Source organism: Polypterus senegalus, chromosome 7 (genome assembly GCF_016835505.1).
Source record: "Polypterus senegalus isolate Bchr_013 chromosome 7, ASM1683550v1, whole genome shotgun sequence".
Classification (NCBI taxonomy): Eukaryota; Metazoa; Chordata; class Cladistia; order Polypteriformes; family Polypteridae; genus Polypterus; species Polypterus senegalus.
In genome coordinates, this window is record NC_053160.1 from 123,723,685 (window position 1) to 123,750,990 (window position 27,306).

The 27,306-nt window shown below is 39.2% G+C and overlaps 1 protein-coding gene across 3 annotated transcripts in view; it reads right to left on the bottom strand.

The window, feature by feature from the left end:
* Positions 1-27,306, bottom strand: part of zfyve16 (zinc finger, FYVE domain containing 16) — a 137,523-nt gene that overhangs the window by 98,011 nt on the left and 12,206 nt on the right. For 2 of the 3 annotated variants that reach the window (XM_039759239.1, XM_039759237.1), the window contains exon 2: positions 5,051-5,152. The exons of the other annotated variant lie outside the window; for it this stretch is intronic. The gene's annotated coding sequence lies outside the window, so the exon portion shown is untranslated. The remainder of the gene's footprint in view (positions 1-5,050; positions 5,153-27,306) is intronic. 3 annotated transcript variants of the gene reach the window in all.

Here is a 27,306-nt window from a genome sequence, read left to right on the forward strand (position 1 = left end):
TAATATTTTCACAGTTAGAGCATTGAAAACCTGTTTACGACCTTCTAAATACGTTTTTTAACATTATTAGAGCTAGACATGAAATAACACCCTTTAGTCAAAAGTTTAAACTATGCTCCATGACAAGACAGAGATGACAGTTCTTCCTCACAATTAAAAGAATGCAAACACATCTTCCTCTTCAAGGTGTGCGTCAGGAGCGGAGAATGTCAGAGAGAGAGAGTAAAATAAACAATCAAAAATCAATAGGGCTGTTGCGATTTTAAGTATGCAAGCATCGCGATAAAGCGGCGCAATGAAGGGATCAATGTGAAGGTAGCCTTTTAGCATTTTTTTTACAGGTGCATCCGTATAAGCAAACAGCCACTGTGCAATAAGCCCCTCTGCTCACACCCTCCGTCAGGAGCAGATAATGGGGCCAATCATACGCCTCCCTGATGGTATTGCATGATGGATAAGTATCTGCCTATATTTATCAGAGAGAGTGAGAGAGACAGAGAAAAACAAACAATGAAAAATCAATACGGGCCGTTAGTGCTTTTAAGTGTGCGAAGCAGCGCGCGGGAAGCATATCGTATATCATTGAGGAGTTTTATTTAATATGTAATACGTGCTCTGATTGGGTAGCTTCTCAGCCATCCGCCAATAGCACCCTTGTATGAAATCAACTGGGCAAACAAACTGAGGAAGCATGTAACATAAATTGAAAGACCCATTGTCCGCAGAAATCCGCAAACCAGCGAAAAATCTGTGATATATATTTAGATATGCTTACATTTAAAATCTGCAATGGAGTGAAGCCGCGAAAGTCGAAGCGCGATATAGTGAGGGATCACTGTATATAGATACCATAACTGCTTTAGCGTTGTTACTCTCACTGCACTGTCTTCTTTCAGTTGCTCCCGTTAAAGGTTGCCACAGCGGATCATCTTTTTCCATATTACTCTCACTGCACCACTCACAGTATTTTTATCACTATATCTGAGTGGGGAATCACAGCAGCAGCTGATCGGAAAGAGAATTATCGGTATACAGCATCAAGCACATGCTGCCTCAGCGTTATAATATTAAACAACCTGCGCCACTTTATAAAGCATGTATTTACATATGATGACGATATTTTTAAGATGAAATGCAGCAAAATATGTTGATTATATTATACAGATGCAACTTTAACTTAATTTAAATAATCTGTACTGTTAAAAATTAAACATGTGAGGACATGGTGCCGCAGCGCTAGCAAGTTCACATATTGTTCCTGCCTCACGCTGTATATTTGCTGAGGCAGGAGCAACACTGGAAGGATAGACGGATAGAATAATTAAACACATACTATGAAGATGTTTCAATGTTCCTTAAGAGTACTGAAGAATCGTCGTTGTAAGCTTACAGATGGCTTAATGTCTATTACAGAGCTGATTGGGTATTTGGAGAAAGAAAAGTAAGGACACGAATTGGAGGTTAGTACATTTGAAAGAGACAGTACTGCTACAATAAATTATTTCATCGAAGGTTGCGCATGGCGCAGCAGCATCTTGTGCGACACATGAACAATCACTGAGCCACCATGTTTCCATGTTTAATAACATGCTTTCATTCCAATCATCATGAAAATTATATCACGTATACAGTAGAGTCTCGCTTATCCTACCTTCGCTTATCCAACATTCCGTATCATTCGACGTCCCACAGGAAAAAAAAAAACAAAAAGCACATCAATCGGCAACAAGAACTGCATGTTGCGAGCGTGAGCATAGTCTATTTTTTGTTGCTCCCGACTCTACTGTAGCTAATTACAGTGGAACCTCAGTATGCGAGCATAATTCGTTCTGGAAATGTGCTCGCAGTTCAAAGCACTCTTACAGTATATCATTGCGATTTTCCCCATAAGAAATAATGGAAACTCAGATGATTCGTTCCACAACCCAAAACTATTCATATAAAAATGATTAATACAAAATATAAAGTAAAAATACATAAAGCAAATTAAGCTGCACTTTATCTTTGAAAAGAATCATGGCTGATGTGAGTTTAACTCTTGTGGGATTCCACCCAACGGGACGACACACGGAAGAGAGTCCCAAAGCAATCGCAGTCTCCCAGCGCTGTAGCAGTTCGCCATAAAAGCGTGAATAAAAGAGCGATTGTTGTGTTAGATTTGTAGCTTTAGTGAAAGTATTTCTTTGATACTTCAGGCTTCATACATTATATAGTTTATGCCTACATTTTGTCATCTACTACTAGAATATAAAAAACATTTCTGTTTTAACAATGTGTTTACACAGATTACTGTAGAAACGGAACAGACATGAAATGCGTGTGTTCCAAACAACAATCTATTATTTCCACTCTAAAACTCCACTTCACTCCCAGAAAATCAATCAAGGCAGGAGCTGGGAGAAGTTTGTGCAAGTAGGTGGGGGGATGGAATAGCCGGCTGCATGCAGCCTGATTTTTATCAGCACATTTAGATGACAAAAGACGTTGGTGGAGAGCTGTGAACGATTTTAAGAAGCGATTTAAGGTGGGACGGATTTACAAATTTTTTCGTAGGCTCTGGTAATTCTAGTGTTAAATCAACAAATAGTATGTTTTTCCTTTGCCTCCACTTGGTATTCGCTGAAATTCTTATATTTTCCCCCCGTGCTTTTCCCATTATTTATACTGGATTTGCATATTCAAAGAGACGTAATTCTGGGAGGAACTGGGGCAGGACAGCAGGCGCGTGCACGTGCGTTACTTTTCACGCAAACCGGGATTTATGTAGCTGAAGAATGTGGAAGTTGGAGTACGCACAGATTCCTACATCTGGATTTTTCTGTGCGTAAGCACATTTCGGCTTTTGTGCTTACTTCATGTTATAGTGTGAATTCTACGCACAGCGTTATGCATGAGGCCCCTGGCCTTTTTCAAGTCTTCCCGATTTGATCCTTTTGGCTAATTCCATTGCATGAACAGACTACAGACCCTCACTCAACCAATCACAACAGAGATTCTGTCAAGATGGATTGTGCTCAGTATGTTGACCAGGCACTCCTGAAACAGCGATTCAATTTTTTTTCCTTTCTATAGTTTATTAAAACTAATCAAAATTTTGTTGAGGCATGTTTCATACATCACAGGCAAGGATGTCTATTATAAATAAAAATCTTGGGAGGGAGACGAGACATGATCTTCTCAGAAGACACTTTGACATTCCGTGAGACAAAAGGACATCTGCTCTACAGGCTTTGAAATGATCGATGCACAGCGCAACAAGCAGAACACGCAGCTCACCAGCAGCTGATCCAGCCATATCTCCTTCATGCGTTCAGCTCCCCCCTTAACAACACAAGCAGCGTTTTACATCCCGCAAGAATGAGATTTAACCATGCCCGGGGCTGGAAATAAAGGACAAAGAGTAGATGACAAAGTAGAATGTCATAAATAATTAAAAAATGTTGGTGTGGTACACATGCACAGCAGGTTAGAGATAATGGAAGTACGAAAATTCCAGAGTCTCAAAAAAAGGATAGGGAAGATCGTGTTAGTGCAAACAGACAGAAATTATTATTCGGTGAAATAACAGAAGAGTGAAAACAGATCGAATATATTGTTCGGATTTTAGCTTAAGTCGTAGACTTATAGATCATCTAATTCATGCTGCCAGCGAGAATTAAAAGATTCCAAAAATGTTGTTGCGGTATGAAGTCCTGTGATTCAGAGACTTAATATGAGATTGTTTCAAGTCACGCCCTACTTACAACTATTTTCTAACAAGACCACGGTCATCTAACCTCAGTCATGTGAATGCTTTTGTCAGACACACTTCCTGCACTCTCAGCTCTTATAAATTTTATCATGGCAATAATTCTATAGGTTCTAGATGACACGTCAATGACAAAGCGAAGAAGAAAGAGCATGAACAAACATTTGAGAAAGTCGATTTATTACAGAGAAAGAAATGATATTCACTCATAGGCGGTTATACATTGCTTTGTCATGATGGAAGTCCAAACACGGAATCAAAATGCAATGCGATCTTGAAGAAAAGCTCATTCCAAATATTGTTTTTACAAAAATTTAAAAGTAAAAGTGAAAATAATGAATATTTAACAATTCCCATGAAAATAACAACCTATTTAAATTGTATCTCCGGTAAGCCAAACCTGGGGGTGGGTGAGCGAAGCAAGTAGGAGGCAGAGCCCTAGTCTTTGAAAAAAATATTTTCTACCTGGGATGTTGTATCCTGGGTTAAGCTTTTTAACAAGTAGCTTGATGTCATTCTTTTCCACCATTTGGACTGGCATCATATCCCTTAGCCAATCAATATGTAACCACATCAGCTATTTCCATCCACCATTTGCTCTTCCTATTATCATATGGAGGACAACTAGGGAGTGCTCCAACAATGCTTAGTTGAGTTATTTGTTCACTTTTTGGCCACACATCACCAACTGCTAGTATCTCCTTGCATGCCTTCACAGCCCGGTTGTAGTGAACAGTTGTATTTTTGCTTCAAATGGTGAACCATGGTTGTTGCGTTTCCACCTTTAGCAGTAAGAGTTTTCTTGTATATTTTACAAAGTATTGTGTGTTGATGGAGGCCTGACCTCTTGTAGACAAACCACTTCCATACTATTGAAGTGTCTCCCTTTTAGGTACAAAATCGCTATCAGCAGCTGACATGATGCTCTCGTCCCCAGACACATTTGGGCTTGTGTCGTTGTCGTGTGTGCTAGGGAATGTACATGCATTGCTATATCATTGATATCACAAGATGACACTTTTTTGTCACATAAATACTGGTGTTATCATGGACGATATGATATGGCACAGCCACAGTAACAATAAATAAACAAAATAAATAAAATCCAAGCTTCTGTTTTCTAAGAATGTTGCTGAAAAGAAATCTGTTACCAAAGCTTCTCTTAGACATTTGTTTTTGTACTAAAGACATTCAAGTACATGCACACATTTCTACTGCAGCAAGCAACTACAAGAATCTCCATTTTCATTTAAAATACACGATTAAAAGGTAGACGGTTGTTATAAAAAACAGAAAACTTACCAATTAGTCTCCATTAGCTATTACTGACTGAAATCTTTTTGAATTACTTCATTGCCGACACAAAAGCAGTGAAGATGCAGCCCCTTTGCTGATAACATTCCTCTATAACAGAATAAAACACATAGCAATCAGTATTTACGAAGATTCACAATGTAAAATCCAAAGAGGCTTGAGTAATTGTGTAGCCAAATAACCATTATCAAAATGCATCAGATGGAATAAAATAAATAACCACTGAATACAAAACCGATTCAGCAGCATACAGCAGAAAAGCAACTAAATTGCAAATGCAGAAAATCAAGCTACCCACAAAAAAAATGAACATTTTTTGCACCTGTCTGTGTAGTTTGCAGCTAGAGAGGGTCACTCTCGAGCTAACCATTCACTTAAAAAGGACCCACAGACACCACACAGATGAGTCACGGGGGTTTCTATTTGTAGAAAGAAGGAGTCCAGGGAGTACAAAACACAAGTTATATAAATATAAAACAAACACTCCCCACTTCAGAGCTTATCTCTGTAATGCATGCTATTCTGTCCCACCTTCTTCTCTGGTCTCCTGTCTCCTCAAGGATACTGGCAATCTTTTCCCCTCTTTCTCCACTTCCCTGGCAGGTGAGCTGCTGGCTTCCACTTGACTCCAGACTCTAAGCACACCTGGTTTGGGGAAAGGAGACTTCTTTGAAAGTGCAGTGGGCCTTGACTGCTGGGGTCTTGGCCAATTCACGGACCAATTCTTCTGGTTCATATTTCTGTCTATTTGAAGGGCCAGGAACAACTATATTTGGCTACAACCTGGGATTAACACTCTGCTTCTCCCTCGTGGCTGGGAGGACTAAGAGGTGGTCCCTCCTTTGACCATCTCTTCTCTATAGGGCATGGGCCCTCCAATCCCCAAATCTCTCCTTTGGGTTAGGCAGTGGTGCTGACTAACTCCCAAACTGCATCTTGACATCCCGTCCAGGCAGTGGTCCCATCAAGCTCTCAAATGGCATCCTGGACACATGTCCAAGCAGTGGTCCCCCCCACTGTCTACACAGCATCTTGGCTTCCCATCTGGGCAGTGGCCCCTATCAGCTTCCACATGGCACAAGAAAAGCCCTGTAGTGTTGCTCTGTGTCGTGTCAACTTTCACAAGTATTAATTAAAAAGTAAAATATAAATGTATGCAGATGTTCCTTGTTCTCAAATTGTGATTTTTAAAATTTTACTTTGGTTTTGACATTATTAAGTTTTAGTGTAATTTTGTTTACGCCATTACAGTGCCATTTTGAGAAAAATATCTGCTGCTGTTCCAGCCATGTGATAGTTTTTAAACAGACAAGGCCATATTGTTTACAAACTGCAGCACCTACTGCTGGTCATGTGTCGCAACGTCATGTGACTTATTAGGTTATTTTGCCTATCCACCTTATAAGTAACCTCTGACCTTTTTCTGAATTCATCTATAATTGCATGTTAATATTTCCTGCTTGTGATAACTTAATAATATACATGCAGCCATTATGCAAGTACAATTCCACTTTATCAGGATTCGATGGAGTAATATTTCCAAATCTGGACCACTGGACAGACTGGCAGAACAACTTATTTAAGGAGTCACCTGTGATGTATGAAAATATTTGTATTACTTTGTTTCTCTCTTCCAGTGAACAATGAGGATGAAAAAATTAAAGAGGACAAAAGCATACCACTACCTCCAGAGTGCTATACTAAAAAGAGTTGCATTCTCCTAATCACGGTTAATAGCATGGAATTTGGTCTTTATTGAAAGCAGAAGGTACAAATAAAGTTGAGCAGCACACCATGTTGTAGCTTGTCCAGTCTTTGGACACTGTAGAAAAGGCAGAGTTCTCTTAGATTGCTGGACAGGGAAAGTCATGCAGCAATGCCACAGTATTTTCTGAATGGTACAGTAATGCTATTTTATTCATAGTTTTAATTTCATATCACATCTCAGAAAGTGTGGATATTGCATATTGAGTACAACCTCAAGCAGGAATTGTTTTTTAAAATTGATCTGGCAAGAGGTGCAACTGCGTCACCTCATTGAACTACTTTGTGATAGGTGTGCCTGCTAGTGGGCACAGAATTGGAGTGGGTATACTCTAGAAAACTGAATAATTCATACAGATTCCCTATATTAACTCTTCCTGGTGTCTGTCTGTACATTTGCTAGCAACTGTAACAACTTAGTCAATTTAGAAACACATGGCCCTTAGTTTTGAAAGGATAACCCATAACAACTGGTAATGAACCTTCAAACACTGAAGGGTACTGTGAAATGTTGTGCAGTCACGATTCTGCTGGACAGATTAAGGCAGGCAAATGGGGGAAGAAAAAAAAAAAAAGTTTTTCCACAAACCATTTCTTTTTTGCATTATGACTCTCCACTTCCCTCCACTGGGAGTCAAACCAAATCACTTTTCTGGGTAGGGCTGCCCATCTGTGCCCTTTCCACAAACTATAAGAGCATACACATGCATTTTCAAATTAAGTGCCTTCAGCCAGACATGGCAACTGTCCTCATATTTTAGTAGTGTTTGAACAGGCATGGGTGTTCCACATCCACATTATGATCACAACATTATCTTCTGCCTGATTTACTTCTCGTTCAAGGTCTCTTTTTCATTAAAAAAATAAAACCCATTTGGCTACCAATAAAAAAAAAGAAGGAGGAGGATAAAAGATGGTGGTAGTTTGTGATCTAGTATTGGAGTGAATATTTAGCCTTTATCAAATACTTTTGTATTTAGGACTCAGGAAAAGGGCGTTAGATAGATGGATAAATCTTTACTTGTCTCCAGGGGGAAAGTTGGCTTTTAAAATTAGCTCTTAAATAAACAAACACATAAATAGGCAGATAAGTAAATACATAAAATTACACCTGGCACTGATTATGTTAACTTTGATTTTTAGATAAAGTTTTGCAAGTTTGGTGCTGGCTGTTTTCTCAACCAGTCAATGAATATTCTTTGTTTCTCCTTTTTAAAAAATCTTAAAATTTCCCACTTCAGTTTATCTAAAAGCCTTTTGGCTGTTCTCTGCCCATAGCCAGATCAATAAGTTAATACATAAAAGCAGACTAAACAGTTAAAGAGCATTTGGGAACACACAAAAATGGCCCACTATTACAACCACAGAATAAGCATCTACAGCATAAAAGAGATTAAACATCACTTGAGGTGTAATGAAGGATTTCTATAAACATTTCAACCACATTCCTCATAACATGAAGTGTGCATACAGTATTGAGAAAACTTAACAGGTTTAAAAGAATGTGTCTAAAAAGAGACTCCAAGCCAGACAACACGGTTTCCTCTGTCAGTAAAAAGGAAATATGTTGGGGAGTCTCACCATGTCAGGTTGTAGATAGAGGCGAGCTACAGTTTGGTAACTTGTAAATAGCCTCCAAACTGTGTGGCGGTAATTCATTAATTAAATAAATCTGATTTCCATGAACGGTCAGATATAAAATATCTTGAGAATGCCTATGCCTACAAGTATGTTCTATTCATTTTTCACAATGCCTTGTGCAAGTAATAAATATACCTGTGCAATGAAAGCATGTTAGCCCTTGGAAGATGGACCAGGAGCCTTCACTTTTTCTGCTAGGCTGAAGAGTATTTGTTGGCATTTCTCCAGTGTGTGCTTCTGAAATACGGTTGTTAAATTAGCAAAAGCTGAGGTTTGAATGTTCAATAATAATAACTAGCCAACCCGCAGCGTACCATACGCCACATAATCAGGCCGGTTTTTTAATGATTTTAAAGCACAGAGAGAAAATTAACATATGAAAAATCGGTAATGTAATAAATCAGCAAGAAAAGCAACATTGTAACAATGCACGGAACGAACCAACACACAATTATCCGTGGCGGACCAACATCGCTCATGTGCTCACCTCCAACTTGTCACTTGAGTCGTTGTCTTCACACAGTCCAGATGCAACTGTGACTCACGTAGACTCTTCATTGCTCTGTGCGGTTTTGGCTGCCTTTCTATATATAATCAACCAAGACACCCGACCATGGAAGCAGCGAGGTGGGAGGGGGATATGTAATCAGTGGGAGCGTATGAGTCGCACTTAGTGGGAATTCCACGGTTTGCAGCCCGAATGGGGCTCAACGGCTGGCTTACTCACGCCTCTCTGCGCCGGGTAGACACACGCGCAATCTCATGCATAATTATTTATTGAATGCTAAACACTTGTGGAAAGACACGGTTGTCTAAAACGGGTTGGTGCGAGAATACAACAGTAAGTGAATGAAAAGATGGAACTCCGGAGAGAGCAAAATACAACACAATAGTGAACACGCGGCATAACAACCGCCGTATAATTATTTATTGATGGTTGAACACTTCTGGAAAGACACAGTTGTCTAAAAAGGGAGGGTTTGAGGATACAACAGAAAGTGAATGAAAAGATGGAACTCTGGAGAGAGCAACATATAATTGTCCGTGAGTGAAGACTGGTTTTGGCAGATATAGGCATATCTTTTTGAAAGTTTCTCCTTGTGCCTTATTACTTGTCATTGCAAATGCCAATCGAACAGGAAATTGTCTTCGGGGAAAAAGTAAAAGGTAAATTTGAATCTGACGGGGTCGGGCATATACGGGGAACAAGGACAGTTTGTGAGGTTGCAGATGTGGGCAGGCGACGTCACATTAGTGTGGCGAGCAAGTGGGTGTGCACCCTGTGTGCACATACCGACAGAGTCAAAAGATGTCACCAGAAGGTTATCACGTGGGTATTTGAAAGGCATGAGAATCTCGTAATGCCCATGATCCAAAGGACCGCTAAAGAGCAGGGATATGAAGAGATGCTGGGCCAGACTGTAAACTCGAGGAGAGGCATGAGGACCTTCTTGGAAGTAAATGCTGATAGTAGCTGGAAAAATTTGGGACATTGCCACAATTTCTGCCTCGCCACCATAGACTCCGGACGTATTCATGTAGTCAGTGTATTGTTGAGCAGACTGTATAACAATGCCTCTGTGACTAACAACAATGGACACCATGTCACCGAAGTTATCCCAATGTTGGCAAACAAAGCTAACAGCCATGTTACGAAGTTTGAGAGCAACAGTTTCGTCAATGACATTTTTCCAAAAAAAACCCGACTGACAGAAACAAACAGTTACCTGAAGCAGGAATTTCTAACATTGAAAGAAGTGTTGTTTCCATGAAATACATTTGAAGCGGTAGCCATGGAGGGCAAAAGAATAGTCAACGTGGCTCACAGCTGGATTTGGACCGCAGCACAGACCAAAGCGAGTGAGTATGTGTTTGATGAGCTGTTTGATTTGGCAGGCAGTGGTCTGAGGTGCATTCCTGAGCACGTGGGAGGAGGGGTAGAGTTTCTGGGCAGGGCTTCATTGTTCCTTTCGCATGGTTTTTCATGGTGGGCAGTCGGATGTCGAAACCGAAAAGAATAATGAAAAGTCAACGTGGCTCAGACGAGCATGTGGACTACTAGCACAGATGAAAGGGAGTAACTGGGTTGTCGGTGAGTTTTTGCGTCCGGGCACATGGGCAGGCAGTGTGAATGCCTAGAGAGAAAGGGTAGACATGGGCCGGTGAAAAAGGAGTGTTGGTGGGCAGGGAAACATCCTCCGTGTTCCTGTAGGAGCATCTTTGAAGACGCTTGTTTGCCACGGATGCGAATTGCTGTATGTAGTGTGTAAAACAGTTTGCTATGGTGCACACGGTCGTGCGTCGTAACCGAAAACTTGTTTTTTTAAAGACTGCTTACTTCATTGTGTTTTAACCTTAGTTGTAAAGGATTGTTTTAAGGATCCCATGGGATACCCCTCGCAAACCGTTTTACCCGCTGCATATGGCGATTCACCTCCGCGAGAAACATGCCTCTATGAAAAGTCAACGTGGCTCGGAGGTGCATGTGGGCCTCTATGACAGACGAATATAAATGGCGCCGTTATTTCTGTTTCATCGCGTCCGAGTTGGTGGGCGTGGCTCCTTCCTGCGTGCGCCACAGGTGTCTTACTTGTCGGCGGCTTAGTGAATCCACGCCCCTTCCGGCGTGCTTTCCATGAGTGTCTTGCCTTAATGAATTTTATATTATCTCTATATTATATATATATATATATATATATATATATATATATATATATATATATATATATATATATAGATATAGATATAGATATAGATATAGATATAGATAGAGATAATAAATATTCAAATATATTCAAACTTAGGTTAACAATTCTGGGCATTTCATGTACTTTTGTGAGAGACAGAAATATATATAATTTTTTTTAACTTATATTATTTAGGTAAAGTTAGGGTTTGTACAGATTGGTGTGCCCCCAAGGAGGCCCGGATGCACTTCCTGTGTGTATAAAACTATTCTTACCTCCCCAGCACAGCAACTATTCCTAAAAAGCCTTATAAATACCTTAAAATACCTGTAAAAATTACCTGAAAAGACCCTTCTATGTATTATTAATAATCTATTAAAATTTGCACAAATTGATAAAAATATTTTTAAACTACAAAATAAACAGTGCACAACAATTTTGATCTAAAAGGTCTAAAAAGTAATAAATAGAGGTAAAATACTGTATCACAAAGCTTTAAAAACAATACCCTAGGGTAAGGGTGCTCCAGTAGTCACAGCAAGAACAAACGCAAACAGCAAAAACAAAATCCTAGCAGTACTTGGGCAACTGACAAGACACGTAACAGAGCAGTGGAAAAATTACTTTGTGGAAGGGTCTGCAAGTTTTAATAAAAGACAATAAGCTAACCATTCTTAATTAACAAAAGGCTCATCATGGAGGTGAAGTGCAAAAACAGACCAATAAAAAAAGTGCAGCTTTGCGTAGTGCATCTGGAGTAACTCAATGCCAAAATGAGTGCAGGTAAAACAAACAACTGTTCTTGTACATCTAATGTTGGCTTTTGCCTTCAAATAAGAATATCTATATTAATAAAAGGCAAAGCCCTCACTGACTCACTCATCACTAATTCTCCAACTTCCCGTGTAGGTAGAAGGCTGAAATTTGGCAGGCTCATTCCTTACAGCTTACTTACAAAAGTTGGGCCAGTTTCATTTCAAAAATTCGACGCGTAATGGTCATAACTGGAACCTATCTTTTCATCTATATACTGTAATAGACTGCAACTCGATGGCCTGGGAGGTGGAGTTGCGTCTCGCGTCATCACGTTTCCCACGTAATCGAGTGCCTGCCCATATAAGGTAAATATTCGTGGGTGAAGGACTGTACTTAGCATATTCATAAGTAAAAACATCTGAAGCACAAACTGATGTTAATTATATTTTGTCCATGGATACTTATTAAATAACTCCAAATAGTCTGTCCGCTTCCTTTCATAGCTTTTCCGATGGTTGTGCTGCTTCCAGGCATGTATTTTCGTATTAAAGCATTTAACCAATCACATTTCAGCCATTATTTGTGGCCAGGCAGAGAGGCCTTCACAATCCATTATGCAGGCACTCTAACACAGAATAAATGTTGATTAACCTGTTGCTTCAACCAATCAGATTTTGACTTTTCAGTACGGCCCTCTAGCAGTTGTACGGCGACGTCACCGTATTCAGACCCGCTGATTGGATAGAAGCCGCAGGTTCGACTTTCAGCATTAGCTTCGATGGCGATAGAAAGAGGCATTTATTGTGGCTACAGGAGTTATCTGCAATGCAGCAGCTCTTTATACTGTATTTCTGCATATTAAGATGGTTTTTATAACCATAAATTAGTTTTTGAGGGGCGGGTTGATTCAGACGGAGCACTACTGAAGGCCTAGGTGTGAGATGAACGGTCCGCCAATGGACCAGATGATACATAAATTTAATGAACATTACAACCCGAAAATAAACAAAACTGTAGAGAGGCCCATGATTAAATGAACAGTAAAAAAGTAAGAGCCAAGCGACAGTGACTTATTGAGGCAGGCAGGCGAGAGCACAATAGCACGGGGCTCGATGTAGTCCGCGTTGAGTCGATCTAGGTTCTATTTAGTCGACAAAAATATCTTTGGTAGGAATGTAAGTTGAATTTAGTCTTTACAATTCTATGAAGAAAAATTTCTGCAATGATGACTAAATTTAACTTACACTCCTACCAAAGATATTTCTGTCGACTTGGTCATGAACCGAAGCAATTTCCCCCATAGGATTGTATGTAAATACAATTAATCCGTTCCAGACCGTACAAACTGTATGGAAATATATGTAAAGATTAAGCACAAATATTGTTAATTATGCCATAGAATGCACAGTGTAATAGTAAACTAATGTAAAAACATTGAATAACACTGACACAAAACACCCTCGCGTGCGTGTTCATTCTCTCTCTCTCTCTCTCTCTCTCTCTCTCTCTCTCTCTCTCTCTCTCTCTCTCTCTCTCTCTCTCTCTCTCTCTCTCTCTCTCTCTCTCTCTCTCTCTCTCTCTCTCTCTCCTTTAATTTAAAAACCAACCACAAGCAACCAAAAAAGTAACAAGATCACGCTATTTTAGCCTTACAGCCCGATCGCTGTAAACACTTTTTTTAAAATGAGTTTTAAGCACAGTGGGGGAAAAAAGGAACATTTGAAGAAAGCGAAAAGTAACATTGCAACAAATTGCGCTATGAACAACTCTATGTAAACACATTTTTTTAATCAGTTTTAAGCAAAGCAGAAAAAAAGGAACATTTGAAAAAAGAGAAAAGTAACATTGTGTCAGGGATGCCAGGGGCAACGACCCGGCCGGGACACCGTGAGGGACCGGAAGAGGGTCAGAGCCCACCCTGGATCACGTGGGGGCCACCTTCCTGGTTGCTCTGGAGGCCACAGGTACAGGGCATGGAAGCTCCACCCTGTAGGGGCCCGTGGTCACCGCCAGGAGGCGCCCCAATGCCTTGGGGACCTGTTTCCTGGTGTGGCGGAAGTGCTGGGGGGAAGATTTAGGACGGCACCCGGAGAGCTGCCGGGAGGACAGCCGGCACTTCCGCCACGCTGGGGCGTGGCCAGAGGAGGAATGCCGGGAACACCTGGGGCTCATCTGGGGACTGTTTAAAAGGGGCCGTCTCCATTCATTCAGCGCTAGAGTCGGGTGGAAGGAGGACAAGACAGAAGAGGTGTGGAGGCGGCCCGAAGATGGCATTTGTGGCCAGGACTGAGTGATTATTGGGGTTTGTGCACTTTGGACTGGGTCTGTGTGACCATAAATCATTGTAAATATTGTAAATAAACGTGTGGTGGTGAATTACAACATGTCCGCCTGTCTGTGTCCGGGTCGTTTCCACAATTGCAACTAATCACGCTATGAACAACTCCATGCAAACACTTTTTTTTTTTAATGAGTTTTAAGCACAGTGAAAAAAGCGAACATTTGAAAAAAGAGAAAAGTAACATTGCAACAATTCACGCTACGAACTGAAAAATTAACTTTTGAAAAATCCGTAATACAAAAACCACCAAGAAAACTAACCTTGCATGGGTCGAGTTCTGGCATGAAGTGAGGAGGAAGAGTCTGGCTCCACAATGGAGGGATGTATTCCTTCAGGTGTTTTCTCTCTTGTGATTTCTTGGGTTTCTGGTGTTTTTAGCTGTTTAGCTTGTGGGAGAGAAAGCCTCATGCAGCCATTCCAAAAAGAAAGTCCTTGTAACCCAACCCTTCGTGTTTGCCCTCCACATTACTGGCAGTCTGGCTTTGTTTACATTGTGCTGCTTGAAAGCACGAGGGTTCTCAAATTGGTAAATGAGTAAACTGGTAAACAGTTTTTCCACCTCTTCCAGCACTTGAAGCCTCTGCCTGGTTAACGCTGTAACTCCTTTTGCAATATCAGCTGCTTTAATACAGTAGATTCTTTCTGCTTTAGAATAGTCGAAATCGTAGATTTTGACTTCTTGTACTCGGCGGCAAGATCAGTAACACAAACGCCACACGCAAACTTTTCAATAATTTCTTTCTTTACTTCGATTTCAATTTTCTTCAAAACTTTCTTCTCACCACTCTTCACTTGCTTAGAAGCCATAGTTAACTGCAAAAGCACACGAAATACTGTAGAGCACAAAGACAGTGCAAGTAAAGCATGCACGTCTGACTGAGAACAATGCAACACGTGAGGAAATCATCGGCGTGCACAAACCAAAAGGGAAACTGGCTTTGTTCGTATACCGAGTGTGTGGTCGTGAACCGAGGCAAAAGTTTGGCGAACTTTTTGGTCGTAAACCGAGTTGTACGTGAACCGAGGTTTCATTGTATATTTAAAATTTAAATAGAACTTGAACAGATACGATAGTTAATAATGCCCACGCAGCACTAGGTGCACGTAAGAGCGGAAGGCATCCGTTTTAACAAGCAGCGTATTGCACTGATATGAAATAGCCTGCCCATTTAATTATTTAGGAATGGATAGATAAATTAAGATTTTGTACAAATAATGTTTTTCATTTTTCTTCCTCGATGGATTCTGGCATGCCCAGCAACAGCTGCTCGCGTCCCAAAGGGTGTGTATATATATATATATATATATATATATATATATATATATATATATATATATATATATATATATATATATATATATATATATGACAGCAACACTCATAACAGTGACAAAACAATTACATTGACAATCATGTTACGTTATTTTCAAAATGTTTCCTTTTCTTTTTCATTACTTCATAACACACTACTTCTCCGCTGCGAAGAGCAGGTATTTTGCTAGTTTCTAAATAAAACTGAAAAATATTCGAAAAGCAACGTTCAATTTCACAACTCTATTCTGAATGGACTTCCAACGCTAAATATACAGTGGAAACATTAAATATACACAGTGTGAAAAATGAAGTAAACCAGTTAGTGTCAAATTGTTATGAATTACCTTTAAATAAATGTTCTGAAGTCATTCTGCAAATGGCCCAGTTTATTTATTTCTCTATAAAAGCTGTGTTGTACCTAGAATGTCTTTATATATGAAACTGTATGTGATAAGTGAGCAAACCTTTTTTATGAAAATTACCCAGAATTCAACATAATCCAACCTGATTAGTCAAGGAGTACAGTTATACACACACACGTGCACACACGCACGCGCGCACACACACACACACAGGAAGAAGGCAGAAAGCTGGTTTCTTAAAAAAAACTGTGTTTACATGGGCAAGTCATCTTCTGGAATTCTCCTTTCGCAAAAGGTTCATTAAACTGTGCAAAAAAGAATTAAATGGCATAATTGATCACTGTGCATCTAAAACAAAGCATAACACCTGTGATATTTTTGTTGAATTTTATAAATATGTTTAGTCAATTTGACATTTTATTTTTAGGTTTCTGTTACCAGATTGCACAAAGCACACACTTTTCTGCTTGGCTGTTCGATTATGTCACACTGATAGTTTGTTAATCATTCTTTCACTCAGTTAATTCTACAATTATCATAACCTACACTTCCTCCGACGACTACTGTTTTTAATGCACCAACCCTCCCTACACAACCTTTTTTTTTTTTTTTTAAATAAAAACAACAACCAGCAATTTTGTAAGAAGCCTGTCTATAAAGTAGGCAAATCTGTTGCACTTAGCCAAAGATCAGTTAACATTCTTTAACCATCTCTCAGGTTAACTTCACATTCTCTTTTCATTATGTCTGTGTTAAAACTACATGATGAATTCAAATGTAAATCTATCCTGGAAAAAATGAAACCTAAGGTGGTGGATGTGATATGCAAGCTTATTTTTAATAATAGAAAACTGTAGCTCATTGATATACTATTTTCAAGGGGGATGAATTTCAAAGCCACTACACTAAGGACTAATTATTATATATCAGGTGCAACATCTAGCAAATTGCTTACACTATGACTTTATAAAAGAATTTTTTTACTGTATTGCCAGTATTACAACCAAATCAGGCCTTACATATACCAACCATAAATTCACAATTAAATATTTCCATGATGATTTAATCAATTTATTATTTGAGGCTAATGTCTACTGATGTGGAAGCATTTCGCGATTGTCTGCCACTTCAGTGTCTCACAGATGATTAAGCATCCCCCCCCTGTTCAATAGTCCCATGAACTTGGATGAAATCAATAGCTGTCTTCTTTGTTCTTAACATTAGTTAAGGTGGAAATAATCTAATATCAATATTTTCTACACAATTTTTGCTTTCACAAAGTATGTTTTTTTCTCTCTTCTTATTCCTTCTAAATAGAAAAAGTGGTTCAAATGTTTTTTAAAGAAAATATCCAAGGTTAATCCATGTATTGTCTTGATCTGGTAAAAAGTAAGCAAACGGTAAAAGAACTTACTTTATTGGGGGGAATAAAAAGGTGAAAAACTACAACAAACTAGTTAAGGAGCTTCTCTCTTTCTACCTACTATATGACTGCAACTATGTCTTTTCCTAAACTCATTTGGATTTTTTCCCCTAAGAACATGAGACTGCCCTCTGATGAACATGTGGAAAGGATCCACCAAGACATCGCTCAAATGGAGAGTGTCACACACGTGCGCATTGGAGGCAGCTAAAGGGCTTGAGTGATGGCAGTTCGGAGGTATGCCGGGGTGTGGCAGAGTGCACTGACTCTTTTTCTCCCTTGCCTGTAGACCATCCCCGGGGGATTTCACCTGGCTCTCCTGACATCACTTCCGGGACTGAGCCAATGGAAGTCGGCCACACCAGCTCTAGTCCCTCTGATGTCACGTCCGGCTATGAACCAATGGTGGAAGACCACGCGCCGGATCCATATGACCTCACTTCCTGTCTCCCCCTTTAAAACCTGCCCCTTTTCCTTTGTTTCCTCAGTCTTGTACTGGACTCAGTTGAATGCACTTCAGTGCTGATTGTTTTGATAAAACGACCTTTTGCAGCCAGGATACTACATTATACGGGTGGCTACCCCAACTCTTTATCTGTCAATGTCTCGTTCTTGTGACAAGAGATACTAGAGGAAAGTGGAGAACCCATGTTAGCAGATATGAGTTGGTCAGTCCTCTGTGAAACACCTTCAGAGAATTATAAGAAAAGAAAACAAAAAAAAAAAAAAACTAACAAGTGACTACATTTTGCACATACTGATTCTATTTAAAACAATTACATGTATCATTTATATTTTTTTCAAGTCCAAACAATTTTAAAAATATATTTCTTCTCTAAAATAGTTTTTTTTCATTTTGAACCTTCATCTACAAAAAACTGGGCGTAACTGAGCAATTCTGCTGCCAGAATTGGATTCAGCGCCCTCAAGTCAATGAGCAGTTAAAACATTTGACAGGAGGAAAAAAAATAAATAAATTTGGCCAACCAGTGTCATCTATTCACTTAAGGAAGCCACCTCATCTTGGCACATGACTCCAAGAATTATTAAAGTGTTCATCATGCTGCTCAAAATACAAGGCAAGAGTCCCACACTAGGTCAAACGTACAGGGCCTCTCTCATAAAATAACTGATGGCAAGCTTCTGTTAACCAGTAATGCAAAACAATCAATCATTCATAAATAATTCCTTCTTCCTCACTAGTGTCAGATGATGTTCAGCAGTTTCTACCACTGAACCCCATAAAGTCTGCTTCGACGACAGTTTCTATAAATAAGGGACATGTTCGAAAACTTTGCTGAACTCCACAAAAGGCATTTACGGAGAAGGAGAAGTTCAAATAGTTTTTGGTGGATTATAATGGTGGTATGGTCTTTCAAGCGTCTCTATGGGCTAGGAAAGCATCTCCCAAATATGCTGGACTAATTATTGTGGCCAAAAATGTGATTCAAGCTGTGCGGCATCAGTGCTAACCACTGTGTCACTGTGCCTCAAACAATAAGGGATGCAGACTGAATGATAACCAAAATAACAAAATTGCTACAAACTAGCAATAATTAAATAAAATATTGATCATTAAGCTCACAGACACTCAATCTTGAGGCATACATTGGCTTGTTCCATTTTCTAAAGTTGCAGTTCCAGATGCAGCTGGAACATTAATTTTGTTTCATGTGTATCTGTGCAAATGTTTCACACCATTTTCTTCAGTTAAGAAGAAACACGATGTAAATAAATCTTTCTTCTTATTATTACTAGCAAAATGCCCGCGCTTTGCAGCGGCGAAGTACTGACTTAAAATTTTTATTAAGAAGAAAATTAAACCTTTTTAAACTGAGGGAAAATATACCAATAATTATTTGTTAAGGATCTCTTTGTATACCACATTGTGAGTTCGGCCCTCCGGTTGTAATATGACCAAGCTGTGCGCTGAGCTTACTCTTGAGCATGCAACGTACAGTTGGCCATGTGAACAGTAATCCTGTTTCAAATCTCACAGCTTGGATTGCTGCTGTCATAATTGGTTCGAGATTCATGGTTTGTTTCAATTACGACAGTATTTGTAGGACTTGTGTTGAAGAGACATTCGGCATCTGCCAAGCGTTGTAAGCATACAACCGGTTTCACGGATAACTTCACATCCAGCTTTTGAGAGTTTAAACATTCATAAACATCAAAGTGTCCACTACTGAAATCGTCACCTGTGATTCTAAGAAGTTTAAGAGGCATTGGCGGTTGTCGAAAGGTGTAAAGTATTTGGCTATTTCGGTACACTTGAAAGCGACAACCGAACAATTCAGCAGTAGCCATCAACTCACATGCAGATCCATTGGTGAAGGGCTTAAGCATTTCACTCTTCTAGTGCTCCTGTGTAGTATAATTATCTCCTGTACCGTCATCAGTCCACACCTTGAACCTGTCCCAGTCATTCAATACATAAGACACAATATCAAGAGTGAGCCTGATATGGCCGTGCAATATGTAAAAAAGAGAATGGAAAAGGTAGGTGCCATCTCCAGGCATGGAAACCACTTGGTAAGTGACAGTTCTTTGATCGATGGTGATCACCTCGATAAACATATTAATGTCTAAAATACCTACACAATAACTATAATCGTAATAAACGAACAATAAAACAGCGGAGAAGCCGTGGATTAAATAAAAAGGCTGTAGTTATCAGCAGGGAGATATGAATCCCGTGGCGAAGCAAGGAAGGGAATGTAGAGACTGAAGCGACGGACGGCCTTATATAGGCAGGCAGCCAACAACGTGGGAGGCGTTGGGATGGGGACCCAACGCCGCCTCACACGGTGACCGAGCTGCAGGCTATGGACGTATATATGTACATAAGTAGGACTCAGTTAGCGTTGGGAACCCGCATACCAAATTTCTTGAAGATGGGCCCATAAGTAACAAAGACCGTTGAAAAGTTCAATGTGGTGGCCGACAGTGGCATCTTATCACCGAAATAAGTACATACATTGGTTTCGGTTAGCGCAGGGAAGCCGCCTACCAAATTTCGTGAAGATAGGGCCATGAATAAGAAAGTTCAACATGGTGGACGCTGTTGACCGTTATGACCGTTACGCGTAGAATTTCTAAATGAAACCTGCTTAACTTTTGTAAGTAAGCTGTAAGGAATGAGCCTGCCAAATTTCAGCCTTCTATCTACACGGGAAGTTGGAGAATTAGTGACGTTGGAAAGTTCAATATGGCAGCCGACAGTAACGTCATACCAACGAAATAAGTACGTACATTGGTTTTGGTTAGCGCGGGGAAGCCACCTACCAAATTTCGTGAAGATGAAGCCGTAAATAAGAAAGTTCAACATGGCGGACGTTGTCGACCATTACGTGTAGAATTTCGAAATGAAACCTACTTAACTTTTGTAAGTAAGCTGTAAGGAATAAGCCTGCCAAATTTCAGCCTTCTAACTACACGGGAAGTTGGAGAATTAGTGATGAGTGAGTGAGTGAGTGAGGGCTTTGCCTTTTATTAGTATAGACTAGCAAAATACCCGCGCTTCGCAGCGGAGAAGTAGTGTGTTAAAGAAGCAATGAAAAGAAAAGGAAACATTTTGATAATAACGTAACCTGATTGTCAATGTAATTGTTTTGTCACTGTTGTGAGTGATGAGTGTTGTTGTCATATATATATATATATATATATATATATATATATATATAAACATATATATATATATATATATATATATATATATACACATATCTATACATATACACATATATACATACATATATATCTACATATATACACACACATATATACACACATATATACACACACACATATATAAACATATATATACATATACATACATATCTACATATATACACACACAGCTATTTCAGTATCAGTGCAATACGCTGTTTGTTAAAACGGTTGACTCCGCTCTTACGTGCAATAACAAATCAAATCATTCATTTGTCTTTGCTCATATGTCATTTTAGAGCTGGACGCCTGGCATCTTTTTTTGGCCACAGGTTCGTTTCTGTTTGCTGTGAGGTTCTGTGTTGTGGAGATTCTCAGGATGGATTGCAGGTGCTCATCAGTGAGGCGACTCCTGTGTGCTGTTTTGTTAGTCTTTATCACTGAGAAGAGCTTCTCACACAGATATGTGCTACCAAACATGCACAAGGTTCGAGCCGCATGTAGACGGACTTTTTTTGTTCTTCAAAGTCACCAAAGCGCCGTGCAAACTCAGTGCGCAGTGCGCTCAGTTTATCAGCAAAGTGCGTATTTGGGAACACCGTAGTGACGACTTGGTTTATTACTTGGTAACAGGGAAAGTGGGGCAAGGTGAACTGGTGCATTTGTGTCTCCCATAAAAGCAGCTTCACTTGAAATCACTTTGTGATTGTGCACGGGTTAAAACGTCCGCTGAAGTGTCAGATTCTTATTTAATTATGCTGTTTTCTGTATCTTCTGAATTGCATTCAGGTTACCCTGATGCAAGGCAGCTGAAGCGCTGCATTATGGGATCTGTAGTTTATTGTGTTACCAGCGCTTCATATACCCGGCTTTAATAACAATAATACAGTATATAAAATGATCTCGGGCTGGATATAATTACACGCCGGGCGGATGTGGCCCGCGCCCTTGAGTTTGACACATATGGACTAAATAGAACTTGAAAAGATATGTTTTTCAAATGTGATCGCGCAATTCAGATAGAGTTGACGCAAGACTACAGCCTGCATGCCTCAATGAGTCATCCTCCCTCGTTCTTACTTTTTACCGTTCATCTAATAGAATATACTGAGTATGGCTTTACCAAAACAATCATTGATGGCGAATAAAGTATCCATTATTCGAGTATGTAGAGCGGGATATATATATATATATATATATATATATATATATATATATATATATACCCGTATCAGCGGAGAAGTAGTGTGTTAAAAAGGTAGAAAAAGAAAAGGGAACATTTTAAAAATAACGTAACATGACTGTCAATATACAGTATTTGTTTTGTGAGTGTTACTGAGTGTTGCTGTCATCAAGGATTTGATTATCATTATTTCTTTCAATCAGGTTCGTATTTGTAGGATGTGTTGTGTTCAAGTTACATTCCGTGTTTGTCAATCGTTGTAAAGATGACAGGTTTCATTCATCGATTCGTTTCTTACTGCATCAATAAACAGCTCGTCTTCTTCTTTATCTGAGACCTGACACACTGCATGCACGGGTTTTTTACACTGTCTTCCTTTAGCGGGACATTGACTTTTTCCAACGTGTGCTTTGTTTCCGCAGTAGTTGGATTTATGAATATGCTTGTATGTATGAGACGCTTCATATTTTTTGCTGCCTTTTCAATTGTGTAATTCGGTTTTGTTCAGCTCTTTGGAACTGTTGCTTTTATCTGTGCACTGCGTCAGTTCACGTGAGCCGCCGTGTACATGCATCGAAGGTTCCCAGCTGTGCTGGTGCCATCTCGTGCTATGTCCGTGGCTGTATTTAATGTTACCTTAGTCCTGGCACTTAAAACTTTCTCTCGCAGTTTCGCTGAGTTTGTGTCAAACACCACCCTGACCATCTCATCTTCCTCTCCATAAGCACAGTCCTTCACCCGTGAATATTTACCCGTGGCAGTTTGCTATTGGATTGCCGCTGATGGGCGGCCTTATATGGGCAGGCACTAAATTACAAACGCCAGCGGCAGCCTGTCTATGAACTTAATTTAAAGTGTAGGTTTACATCGTGCTTTGTTTCCAGTAGCAGAACTCATGAATATGGTTGTATATGTCACTTTCGCTCGCTTCTTATTGTTTCGCTGCCTTCTCAATTATATAATGCATGTTTTCTTAAGCGCTTTTTTGAGCTCTTCCTGGTTTTCTATGTACTGCGTGATTACGTGGGAGGCGTGATGATGTCACACGAAACTCCGCCCCCACGGCGTTGAAGCTCATCTCCATTACAGTAAATGGAGAAAAACTGCTTCCAGTTATGACCATTACGCGTAGAATTTCGATATAAAACCTGCCCAACTTTTGTAAGGAAGCTGTAAGGAATGAACCTGCCAAATTTCAGCCTTCCACCCACACGGGAAGTTGGAGAATTAGTGATGAGTCAGTGAGTGAGTGAGTGAGTGAGTCAGTGAGTGAGTGAGTGAGTGAGGGCTTTACCTTTTATTAGTATAGATAGAGGGTCTCCTGTGTTTTCCGATTAGAGGAGGGACAGGGCTTCCTTTAGACCTTAGTTGTAACATATGGCTAAATTAGCCATGACACGCTGCCAGCACACACAGATCAATGCTATATATTTCGGTGGCAGTAATAATAATTTTCTCCTTATATTCAGCTAATGTACCCCTCAAATGAAAAGTACTACAAGAAATGCAGCTGGTTGTGGCATCATGCATGTGTAAAGCAAGATCGGCAACTGCATGCATTAAAGTTCTGTGCGTGACTGCTACAATGCATTCAGGTTACACTGGCCTTGCAGATCATCACTGTGGCAATGGTGAAACAAAATGATCATCTAAGTCAGCTGCAGGGTGAATTTCTAGGAAGATATTCGGCAAACAAGGTCACTGGCGAACACAGCATATTCGCTGCAAAAAATGCTTTGCAAATTTCAGAGATCAACACTAAATTTTGCGGTCCTGCAACATTCCTTTCAATCATATGAAGTGGACTTTGTTACTCGTATTATTGTTGCGAGTGGGGTTCAATGCAGGATATATTAACTTATTTAAAACACTATACTCAATCCCTTCAGTGGCTGTCTTGATGAATTCCTCAATCAATCATACTTTTCTCATTAAAAAAAAGATTCCATTTTTCATTTTTGCAACATATTACTTGAAGCCCTAGCTACACTATAGCAATTGCAACTCACAACTGCTGTCACAAACATGTTGGTATAATTATTGTTACACAATTACTGTTTATGCAGGGGATGTTCTTTTAACCTTCTGGCTGTAGATCTACTGTATTTAAGCATCATGAAATTTCTAACACCATAAAGTTGACCACACCAAATTCTCTCTTTGCTGCTTTTAATAAGTTATGCTTGCAGGATAACTCTGTCCATCCCCGTCACTGTAAGTTTTAAAAAATATGGATCATATGTCTTTAAATTAAAATGAAGAAATATTCAGTTACTCAGTTCTGTGGGGTAAGGTACAAGACACTTAAATGGTGCAAATGAAAAATAGAAAAAGACAAGTGGCTGATGAGCATGTAGACATGTGAATCATGTCATCAATGAAAAAATATATATTATATATATATATATATTTTTTTTTAAGTAAAAATTAAATATAAACTCTTCAGCAAATAGCACATTCAGGAAGCTTGGTAGGCATGCTTCTCCTGGCTAACGATGGTGTCTTTGAAACTGATCCTTGTTCTAAATGGTTATAGCATCTTGTATAAGTGTGGCATCTACCTCTGATGCAAAATTATATAACTGTAGATGGCCAAAAGTTAAAATAAATAAATAAATGTCATTGTTTTCTTTAACATACAAATTAAAATGGAACTTAATAAAGATTTGTTAATTGAGGCCACTGGCAGCGAGTAGGAGATTTAACACACAATCTTAGCATTATGAATAAAATAGTTTTAAAAGGCTTATAAAGCTTATATTTATTAGCATATTAGCAAGTGCAGTGTCAGTAAAACTTACTGAATACATCCATTTTCAAGTAAAGAATGTTTTTGACAACTTATCTGCACCTTGAAAAAGTGCACATATTGAATGTTTACAGTACATCCGGCATCTACCCAAAAATGTTTCCAACCCACCCATTCAATTTCTTAAAAAAAAAAAAAAAGACATTTGTATACACAGTAGCTTTTTAATTCATATATTTTAATTAATAACATCATAAAAATAAAATTCAACTTAATAAAAATTAATGTTTGGCAAAAAATGTAAAATGTGACAGTTTTAGTGGACTGCAATCTTAATCATTACCGTTGCAGTAATTCACTTTCCAGCATCTTCAAATTCAACTCTTCTGTGGGTCAGTACAGAAGTTTAGGTTTAATATGTATGGTACTTGAATAAGAATGGTTGTAACCAAGCAGTGTAATACATCAGCGCTCCTGCAGGTTTACTTTATCAGCAGTAAATCTGTGTACCAGTGAAATATTAAGCTGACAGTGTATGAACTGTGTTATTTTAGTAACCAGGCTAGCTGCATACAGTGGTAGGCCAAGTACTGAAAAGTTCTTGAATTTAAATGCCAACACATTTTAGATTATTTGCTGCTTGAAATGGCATATTCACAGCTGTGTGTGTTTGGCCTTTTCTACGACTAAGCCCATATGCTTATGGGTGCCACCTTGATCATGTTGGACAGACACAGCTTCTGCTTAGGCAAGATTTTTATTTCTCTGGATTTAGACATACAAAGCTTTCATTTTACACCCACGCACACACACATCCATCTATACTCACACTAATATAGATTCTATGTAATAAGCCTGTGTTTGGGGATGTGGGAGGTAATCTCATGTTCACTTGGGAAGAACAGGAAATCTCTACGCAAACAATGATCTGGCATGAGACTCAAACACACTGTGTTAAAGAGCTTCACACAACACACATGCTTTTTAATTTATTTACATGAAAACTCCACTTGCAAGGCTGTCTGTGAACAGACAACTGGGCACAAATGTGTCCTAAAGCCAGGATACATAGTGCAAAGAATCAGTAATAAAATGATTTTGTTGTCATTGCTTAGGTATTTTTATGACAATAGCATTTTATGACAAGTACACAAATAGACAATAAAAACATTAAATAGGTATGTAATCGGGCATGATTTAAAAATTAAATACAATGGCACAGCTTTGGGGTTATTATAATCCAAGAAAGCAAAGTTTGAAGGCAATTTTTAACAAGTAGGATCTTGAACTAGCAGATCTATATCTAAACATAAAGAGTTGTTTGTTGAATACACCACAAATAAGGAAGAGAGCACTTTAAAGTCACTATGCCTTTAAATCTCAAAAATAAACTGAAAGCTTACAGTCCCAAAGATCTCTCACGCTGCTTAGATATTTGCAATTTTAAAAACACTGGTATAGTTTTGACATACTTTGTCTGGATTTCTGCTAGACAGTTATTTAAAATAAATTAGATATCACAATACAGTAATCCATCCTCGATCGCGGGGGTTGCGTTCCAGATAGATGAAAATCCGCGAAGTACAAACCATATGTTTGTATTGTTATTTTTATATATTTTAAGCCCTTATAAACTCTCCCACACTGTTAACTTTATTAGAGCCCTCTAGACATGAAATAGCACCCTTTAATCAAAAGATTAAACTGTGCTCCATGACAAGACAGAGATGACAGTTCTTTCTCACAATTAAAAGAATGCAAACATATCTTCTCTTCAAAAGAATGCATGTCAGGAGCAGAGAATGTCAGAGAGAGAGAGAGAGAGAGAGAGAGAGAGAGAGAGAGAAGCAAACAATCAAAAAATCAATAAGTGCTTTTGGGCTTTTATGTATGCCGAAGCACCACGATAAAGCAGCATTTTTTAGAGGAGCGTCCGTATCCTCTAGGCAAACAACCTCTGTGCAAACAGCCCCTCTGCTCACACCCCCTCCATCAGGCAGAGAGAGTAAGAGCGACATAGAAAAGCAAACAATCAAGCACCGTGCAGGAAGCATATCATATATCATTGAGGAGTTTTATCTGATATGTAATATGTGCTCCGATTGGGTAGCTTCTAAGCCATCTGCCAATAGCGTCCATTTTATGAAATCAACTGGGCAAACAAACTGAGGAAGCATGTACCATAAATTAAAAGACCCACTGTTCGCAGAAATCCGCGAACCAGCAAAAAATCCGTGATATATATTTACATATGCTTACATTTAAAATCCGCGATAGAGTGAAGCCGCGAAAGTCAAAGCGAGGAATCACTGTAGTCACTGTATTTCCAGTATAGCTGCTGTGTCACTAAA